Source organism: Chiloscyllium plagiosum, unplaced genomic scaffold (assembly GCF_037043375.1).
Source record: "Chiloscyllium plagiosum isolate Xiang-an unplaced genomic scaffold, Cpla_swu_hap1 HiC_scaffold_18, whole genome shotgun sequence".
NCBI lineage: Eukaryota > Metazoa > Chordata > Chondrichthyes > Orectolobiformes > Hemiscylliidae > Chiloscyllium > Chiloscyllium plagiosum.
In genome coordinates, this window is record NW_028270156.1 from 49,223,614 (window position 1) to 49,233,691 (window position 10,078).

The following is a 10,078-nucleotide window of genomic DNA, read 5'->3' on the forward strand; positions in this document are numbered from 1 at the left end:
TTTATTTTGTAGCAGCTGGCTGATTTCAATGGGTCAATTTAATGTTGAGACATGGCACAGGATACACCACTTCATCATATTGATAATTTGATAAGTTTAGTAAAACTGTAATTACTGTGTATATTTTGTATCAGTACATTTGCCTTGATATTGGACCAGTGGAGTGCCACAAGAATCCATGCTGTGTCCACTACTTTTCATCATTTATATAAATGATTTGGATGTGAGCATAAGAGGTATAGTTAGTAAGTTTGCAGATGACACCAAAACGGGACGTGTAGTCAACAGTGAAGAAGTTTACCTCAGATTACAACAGGATCTTGATCAGATGGATCAATGGGCTGAGAAGTGGCAGATGGAGTTTAATTTAGATAAATGTGATGTGCTGCGTTTTGGGAAAGCAAATCTTAGCAGGACTTATACTCTTAATGGTAAGGTCCGAGGGAGTGTTGCTGAACTAGGAGACCTTGGAGTGCAGGTTTATAGCTCCTTGAAAGTAGAGTCACAGGTAGATAGGATAGTGAAGAAAGTGTTTGGTATGCTTTCCTTTATTGGTCAGACTATTGAGTATAGGAGTTGGGAGGTCATGTTGCGACTGTACAGGACATTGGTTAGACCACTATTGGAATATTACGTGCAATTCTGGACTCCTTCCTATCAGAAACTTGTTGTGAAACTTAAAGGGTTCAGAAAAGATTTCCAAGAATGTTGCCAGGGTTGGAGGATTTGAGGTTGAATAGCATAGGGCTGTTTTCCCTGGAGCATCGAAGGCTGAGGGGTGACCTTATAAGAGGTTTATAAAATCATGAGGGGCATGGATAGAATAAATAGACAAATTCTTTTCCCTGGGGTGGGGGAGTCCAGAACTAGGGGGCATAGGCTTCGGGTGAGAGGGGAAAGATATAAAAGACACCTAAGGGGGCAACTTTTTCACGCAGAGGGAAGTACATGTATGGAATGAGCTGCCAGAGGAAGTGGTGGAGGCTTGTGCAATTGCAATATTTAAAAGGCATCTGAATGGGTATATGAATAGGAAGGGTTTGGAGGGATATGGGCTGGGTGCTGGCAGGTGGGACTAGATTGGGTTCGGATATCTGGTTAGCATGGATAAGTTGGTCCAAAGGGTCTGTTTCCATGCTGTACATCTCTATGACTCTTTGAATCTAAGGCAACTCACCAACACCTTTGCAACTAGGGGTGGGCAATAAATGCTGGACCCAGCCAGCAATGATCTAGTCCATGAGTGAAAATAAAATCCATTCAGAATCCAGCAAACAAGGACTAAACATATAATAAAGACAAAGAAAGTAAAATACAGTGGCAAACTAATGAGGAATATAAGAACTGACAGTAAGTACTTATTTGGATTTATAAAAAGAGAGAGGTTAAAGTGAACATAGGTGAGAAAAGTGAGAAAATTAATCTGAGGACATAGTTTTTCAGAACAAGAGATATTTTGCATTAGTTTTTCTGGTGGAAGATATTTCAGACACCCCATTAATATTAAAGAATGCAGGTGAGGAAATAAGTAACATCACCATCACTAAAGAAATATTATTAGAACCAAAGGCAGGTAACTTCCCTGGCCCTGATGCTTGTGTTGTAGGATCCTACAAGTGGTAACTACAGAGATGGTGAAGGGGTTGCTTGTAATTTTCTAAAATCACTGGATTCTGGCCAAGTACCAGAGGTTTAGAAAACTTCTAATATGATACCCTTTTTCAAAAAGGGAGGGAAGCTAAAAATATATAACTGTAGGTTGGTTCGCATAACATTTATTATTGGTGAAGCATTGGAATAAATTAGAGCAGAACATTTGGAAAACTATAATCTAATCAGGTTATAGTCCAACATTTGGAAGCGCTAGCTGTCGGAGCGCTGCTCCTTCATCAGGTGGCATCTGACAAGGTACCTCATAAAAGCCTAAATCATAAGATAAGAGCTCATGATGTTGAAGGTAATATAAGGGCTTATGCTTGAAACGTCGATTCTCCTGCTCCTCGGATGCTGCCTGCCTGGCAGCACCACACTCATCGATGTGGATAGAGCAGGATAATGAGCAGGGAACAGTGAGTGGGGACAATGGGAAGGTGAACTATGACCAGTGGGTTTGACAGGGATCAGGGCTGGGACTACAATATAATATATTGTAATGACTTGAAAGAAAGAAGTGATTGTACTGTCGGAAATTCGCAGATAACACAAAAACAGGTGGAAATGCATCATGTGAAAGAGATACAAACAGTTTTCAGAGATTTTGATAGGTTAAGTAAATAGAAAAAGTGCTGGCAAATGGAATACAATGTGGGAAAAGGTCAACTTGTTAATTTTTGAAGGAATAACAAAAGAATAGAATATTATTTAAAAAGGAGAAAAGCTATAGAAAGATGCAGCACAAAGGGGCTTGGAGGTACTTGCACATGAAACATATATCAGAAAGCTAGCTTACAGGTGCAGTAGGTAATCAGGAAGGCTAGTGGAATGTTTGCTCTAATTGCAAGAGGGTTGTAATACAAGAATAGGGAAGTCTTACTGCAACCATACACATTGCTGGTAAGATCACATCTGGAGCACAGTGAGGAGTTTTGATCCCCTTATTTAAGGGGAGATATTATTTCATTGGAGGTAGTTCAGAGAAGGTGCACTAGAGACTCTCTTATGAGTAAAGACTAAGCCGGTTATGATTCTACTCATTGGAGTTTAGAAGAATGAAAGGTGATCTCATTGAAACATATCATATTCTTATGGGCTTGACAGGGTAAATACTGAGAGGATGATTCTCCTCATGGGAGTGTCTAGCACCAGAGGGTATGGTCTCAGAATAAAGGGGTGTCAATTTAAAACTGAGATGAGGATGAATTGCTTCCTTCATCAAAGGATGAGAGACTTTGGAAATCCTTGCCATAGGGGCAGTGTCCTTGTGAATTCATTCATAGAATCCCTATAGTGTGAAAACAAGCCATTTGGCCCATCGAGTCCACACCAACCCTTCAGAAAGCATCACACCCAGACCCACCCTCAACCTTTAAGCCTGGATTTCCCATGGCTAATCCACCTAGTCTGCACACCATGGGCAATCCACCTTATCTGTGCATCTTTGGACTGTGGGAGGAAACTGAAGCATCCAAAGGAAACCCACACAGGCACAGGGAGAATGTGCAAACTTCCACACAGTCACCCAAGTATGGGATTGAACCTGGGTCCCTAGTGCTGTTAGGTAGCAGTGTTGACCATTGAGCCACCCAAGGCTGAGATAGATAGATTCTTGATTGATAATAGAACCAAGGGTTACAGGAAAAATGTAGGAAAGTGGACGTGGGGAATTTCGGATCAGCCATGATCCTATAGAATGGTGGAGCAGGCTCAAGAGGTAGAATGGCTTATTCATGCTCCTATTTCATATGATTCATATGGTCATGGATACTGAGCAATTCCGGAATATTCTAACAGTGGCAAGATGTTCTGGGTGTTGTGGGTGGAATGATGTTAGAATCAGATGAAAGAACCTGCAGAGGTATAGGTAGTTATTGAGGTGAGTTTGGTAAAAATGGGATAAGGAAACTCTCTAGGCCTCACAGAGAGAAAACTTCAAGGAAGTTCGATCAAACTGATACTTAGCTAAAAATATATAATATTTATCCCTAGGTTTAAAATCATTTCACTTTTCCTGATAACTATTAACTTAGCTGTTTTCCAGGGATTTCCAACAGAGTCTGCTGTGTTAGGGATTCTGCATAGCCCTGACAAGGGTGGCTCAGTGGTTAGCACTGCTGCCTCACAGTGCCAGGAACCTGGGTTCAATTCCAGCCTTGGGCGACTGTCTATGTGGAGTTTGCACGTTCTGCATGGGTTTCCTCCCACAATCCAAAGGTGAATTGGCCATGCTAAATTGCTCGTAATGTTAAGGGATGGATAAATGTAGGGGAATAAGTTTGGGTGGGATACATCAAAGAAGGAGCAGTGGAGGACTTTGGGTCTGTACTTGGAGTTTAGAAGAGTGGGGGATCTGATTGAAACTTAAATATTACTGGTCAGTGTGGACTTGTTGGGCTGAAGGGCCTGTTTCCACAGTGTAGGGATTCTGTGAGATTCCAGTTGGTGACACTCCAACAATATCTGGGTCTATGTACTTTATATATTTAATAAAGGTGTCTCATGATTGCAATTAGCAGAAAGTAGGATTTTGCGATGGATGATGAATGTAGGCTTTTTAAAGCTTGCAGATACAGAGTGTCTTTCCTTAAAATGAGACAGGGCAATGTTTTGGAAATCTAAAGCACAAGGGGACTTAGGAATCTTAGTTCTGGATTCTCTTAATGTTAACATGCAGGTTCATTTGGCCATGATTTGGAGATGCCGGTGTTGGACTGGGATGTACAAAGTTGAAAATCACACAACACCAGGTTATAGGTCAACAGGTTTAATTTGGAAGCACACTAACTTTCGGAGCGACGCTCCTTCATTTGGCAGTTAGGAGGGCAATTGCAATGTCAGCATTCACTTCAAGAGTGTTAGAATACAAGAGTAAGATGTACTGCTAAGGCTGTGAAAGGCTCTGGTCAGATCACATTTGGAATATTGAGAGCCGTTTTGGGCCCTGTATATAAAGAAGGATATGCAGGCCTTGGAGGTGGCCCAGAGGTGATTTACAAGAATGATCCCTGGAATGTAAGGCTTGTCAAAGGAGGAGCGGTTGAGGACTTTGGGTCTGTACTCGGAGTTTAGAGGGATATGGGTGGGACATCTGACTGAAACTTAAATATTACTGGGACACCTGGATAGAATGGATGTGGAGAAGATATTTCCACTAGGAAGAGAAACTAGAACAGCCTCAGAGTGAAGGGATGACCTTTTAGAACTGAGATAAGGAAGAATTTATTCAGTCAAAGGATGGTGTATCTGTAGAACTCAATGCCACAGATGGCTATACAGACCAAGTCAATGAGTGCATTTAAGACAGATGGATAGGATTCTTGATTGGTAAAGGGATCAAAAGTTATGGGGAGAAGGCAGGAGAATGGGTTTGAAAAACATATCTGCCACGATTGAATGGCAGAGCAGATTCAATGGGATGAATAGCCTAATTCTGCTCCTATATCTTATGGTCCAATATGTATTTTTGATGAATAGCCATTGTTGTAATGCAATAAACATATTCCTTACAGCAAGGCCTCACAAACAAGATAATAATACCTTTTTTAAAAATGGAAATGCACATCCACTGTTGGGCCTTTGTTAAAATTTCATCCACATGGCAGCAATCTGACTGTGTAACACTCCCTCCGCACAACGGTGGCTCAGTGGTTAGCACTGCAGCCTCACAAAACCAGGGTCCTAGGTTTGATTCCAGCCTTGGGTGATTGTCTGTGTGGAGTGTGCACATTCTCTCCGTGTCTGTGTGGCTTTCCTCCGGGTGATCTGGTTTCCTCCCACAGTCCAAAGATGTGCAGGTCAGGTCAGGTGAATTGGCCATGCTAAATTGCCCATAGTGTTAGGTGCATTAGTCAGAGGGAAATGTGACTGGGTGGATTACTCTTCGGAGGGTCAGTGTGGACTTGTTGAGTCGAAGGGCCTGTTTCCACACTGTAGGGAATCTAATCACTTGTAACCAAAGTCTTGCAGCAGCAAGTGCTTTTTTTTAAGTAACACACCTCTGCTCAAAGCAACCCTGCAGCTACCTCTGAATTCTTCCCTGAGGCTGTGGATCTGGCTCCAGTTGTCATCAGAGGGGCGGTGTGGACTTGTTGGGCCGAAGGGCCTGTTTCCACACTGTAGGGAATCTAATCTCATCTAAACTGAACTGAAGCTCCAGCCTAGACTATGCGCTCACAACTCTGGAGGATGTGCTGAACCTAAAACATTCTGATGTAAGGTGAAGAGCACTACCAGAGCCATAGTTTACAGAAATAGAATCAATTACAAATGGAAAAAAAAGTTACGCAATGCTTCAGGGTAACTCTATTAAACCTTCAAAGCCATGAGTTGGCACCAACAGATTGGAACATTTAGAAACGTGGTATCACTTTACAAGACACTGTGTACATTGATATCAAATGGCCTTGCAGACGTCACAAGATGTGTCACACTTTCTGACAAATGATTAACGTGACAATCACTTCAGACTTTTGCAGATTCTCTCCAGTCTCTGTCTTAACGATTTTATTTTCATTTTGGCCTGGATTTTACAGTAGTATTGATAGTATATTCTCTAGTATTACTATTCTGAAACTGGCAGCAACTTCTGGAGTCTGCGTACGTGTAGCTAAATGTGGAAATCTCAAGTTGCGGTCAATTATTCTGTTTCTCCACAGGATGAGCTGTTGAGGTCGATTTCCCACCCTCCTTCCCAACAGACAGTGGTCAGGCAGAAGTCACTGAACTGATGGCAATTTGCTGTTTCACACTGCTAGGCCCAGTGCCAGATTCAGTCTAATGTCAGAAATGAGAAATTCAGACTGGACAGATCGTTAGTTATTCCTTTAATATCAGATGCACGAACATCCCTTCATCTCTTAACTATGAGGTCCAAGCCTTAGAACTTCATTGGCACAACGTGGACCAGTTCTTCTGAGAGCTTTCTTCTTCTGCATGAGTTACAAATAAATAAACTAACTCACTGCTGACCCCTTAGTTATTTTAAAATCAGGACTTAAGGAATCTTTTCCAGAATCTCAAAATGATGAAACAAATCTATCTCAGAATCCCCTCCTTTCCATAGTACGTGGTCTTTTTAAATAATCTGGCATTATCTTTCTACCTTGGTGATATCTTGCATTGTAGACTTTTATTGTTAATATAAAAGCGAAGAAAAAAATGTTTCCATTATTTGCTAAGGTCAAAGATTGACATTGATTAGATTTAAAGATTGACATTATCCTGAGGACGGGTCACTCGACCCGAAACATTAACTGATTGTTCTTCACAGATGCTGCCAGACCTGATGAGCTTTTCCAGGAATTTCTGTTTTCGTTTCTGATTTACATCCGTTTTCGTTTTTTACTTAAAGATTTGCATAGCATTTCTCAGGTGTTGCCAAGATCTTACCAAAGTTGCAATGGGACATTGCCACATCAAAAGCCAAACACTTTGTGGCAGGAAGGCACTGACAACCAAACTCAGTAACCGGCTCTAAAATAGAATTGCCAAACTACACGAGAGCAGGTTACCTGCCTGCAGACTCGGTTGGAAAATCAACTTGTCAAAAACAAGTGATAACACACCATCTTGTGGCTTAGTTGGGAAAGACAGCTATAGCTGAAAATGTGTTGCTGGAAAAGCACAGCAGGTCAGGCAGCATCCAAGGAACAGGAGAATCGACGTTTCGGGCATAAGCCCTTCTTCAGGAAGGGCTTATGCCCGAAACGTCGATTCTCCTGTTTCTTGGATGCTGCCTGACCTGCTGCGCTTTTCCAGCAACACATTTTCAGCTCTGATCTCCAGCATCTGCAGTCCTCACTTTCTCCTCAAAGACAGCTATAGAACTAACATTGGATCAATGTTGCAGCCTTTTACCTTGATTTGGAGGTGGTGGTGTTGGATTAGGATGTACAAAGTCAAAAAATCACCCAACACCAGGTTATAGTCCAACAGGTTTACTTGGAAGCACAAACTTTCCAAGCACTGCTCCTTCATCAGGTAGTTGCCTCCAAATAAACATGTTGGACTATAACCTGATTGTGTGTGATTTTTAACTTTTATCAGCATCTTCTTTAGAAGTTGAGAATATTTACTTATTAGAGTAAAATCTCATTTACAAAGAGTAGCTTAATACTAATTTGTTTCAGCGGCCTATTTCTGAACAAGAATAAATTAAACTGTCCAAAGCCACAAACAGATCAGAAAGCAGAAAGCAACTGGTTAACATTGAGAGACAAAACGTAAATCACTCACTTTAATCAGAGTCGAAAAGTGTGGCGTTGGAAAAGCACAGCTGGTCAGACAGCAAGTGAGGGGCAGGAAAGTCGATGTTTCGGGCATAACCCCTTCATCAGGAATTTGGGGGGCTGAGAGATAGAGGATGGGGGTGGGGATGGGAGGGGGAAGGTAGCTGGGAAAGTGACGGGTAGGTACAGGTGGGAGGTAATTGTGATAGGTCGGTGGGGAGGGTGGAGTGGATAGGTGGGAAGGAAGATGGACAGGGAGGACAGGTCAAGGGGGCAACGCTAAGTTGAAGGGTTGGATCTGGGATGAGGTGGAGAGCGGGGAGATTTGGAAACTCACCTGAACCAGCAACACAAGGGTGTGGTTAGCTAATACCTGTCAGACTAATTTAAAACCCAGAGCAGCAATACCACTTTGCCTTTTCAACCACTACACTACTTAATCTTGGTCATAAATTGGACTCTCCACAAGGACATAGCTAATCGGTGCTTCGTTGGAAGTTGTACACTGAAAAATGTTCATCAGTGTCACCCTGAAAAATAGTAACAATGCCAAAATTGGCACTTGAAATTGTAGACAGAGACATTGAAAATTAATGTTTCTGCATGCCTAATAATTACCATGTGACTGTAAAGTACAAATGTGGACATTAGATGTAGATTGGCCTCAGTTGCAACACCTCATGGTCAAATAAACTATTAATACACTGTCTGGATCACACATGAATAATGGTCACTTGGAGGTGCTAAGTTAATTGACAAGTCCCTAGTTCCTTAGAAGGAAAACAAGCAAAATACATTTTGAACCTGCTTACATATTTTTGATGAAAGAGAGGAACAGAATTTCTAAGAACAGAAGTATTCCCATTCTACATCTCTTATTAATTAAATATGCACAAATGATATGACTAACAGTGTTGAGCAGCCTGAATTCTGGGACATTCTTGTAACAGGAGAAAGTGAGGACTGCAGATGCTGGAGATCAGAGCTGAAAATGTGTTGCTGGAAAAGTGCAGCAGGTCAGGCAGCATCCAAGGAACAGGAGAATCGACGTTTCGGGCATAAGCCTTTCTTCAAGAATGATTCCTGAAGAAGGGCTTATGCCCGAAACGTCGATTCTCCTGTTCCTTGGATGCTGCCTGACCTGCTGCGCTTTTCCAGCAACACATTTTCAGCCCACATTCTTGTAACATCAAGGGAAGGAAAAGATAAATACAGACTTGAGTACTGCTATACTGTCCCAATAATATGCCTCATCGTTCAATCTTTTCCATTTTCATCCATCAGTTTGCTGTGATATTGCTCAGTAAGACCATTGAAATAGAACTGAAGCATTACCTTTATAGCAATACCTTCAATTCTATGCACACAAATTGGATTCCATAAGTCCTTGACTTAAGTTGTGTTTGGCAAATTGTTTATGTTTGTTGTGAGTTAAAATAGCACAGCAGGAATTGACGGAAACTCTTTAACCCATGGGAAAAGGTGCACATGGAATTAAATTCATGACTTCTGCTTCAGTTAGGCCTTAGTCTAACATCACTGCAGGGCTGAGAGACATAACGTACAAATGCCTCAGACGTGGTAATTTACAAATTTCAAAGTTTTGAACTAGTTATTAGCAATAGTTGGATGTAAAAGGTACATTGATCATTACTTAATGGATATTTGCAGTACCCAATTTGGTCCATGTGGGGGTGTTAGAGCCATAGCAATACAGTTGACTCGATTTGGAGATGCCGGTGTTGGACTGGGGTGTACAAAATACTTCTTTCATATGTAAATCGCAAAACTTTTTTTATAATTTACATTCTCAGGTGAACTTTAACAATTGGTGTCAGCCAGATAATATGTTGAAGGTGTTAGCCCCCTGCGTTCCCGGTCTGTGCCATAATGTTTAGACTGATTCTAATCTAAAAAGTGAGTTAACAGAGCCAAGTACAATGTAACTCTGCAAGTATGACCATGTGGACCATATAAAAGCTGCAAACTCACAAATGGTTTGGGAGCAAAACATGCCTTGACAGCTTTTCCAAATGCTCTGGAACCTATGGGTTCTCCCTCTCTGTCAAGCATTGAAGAGACCTCAGAACCTGAGATGTACACAGTGGATGATACGCCTCGATGCCACCTGAAGAAGGGATTGAATTTCTTCCGAAACGCTCCACCTGCAAGAGGCAATCTACTGAGCATTACAT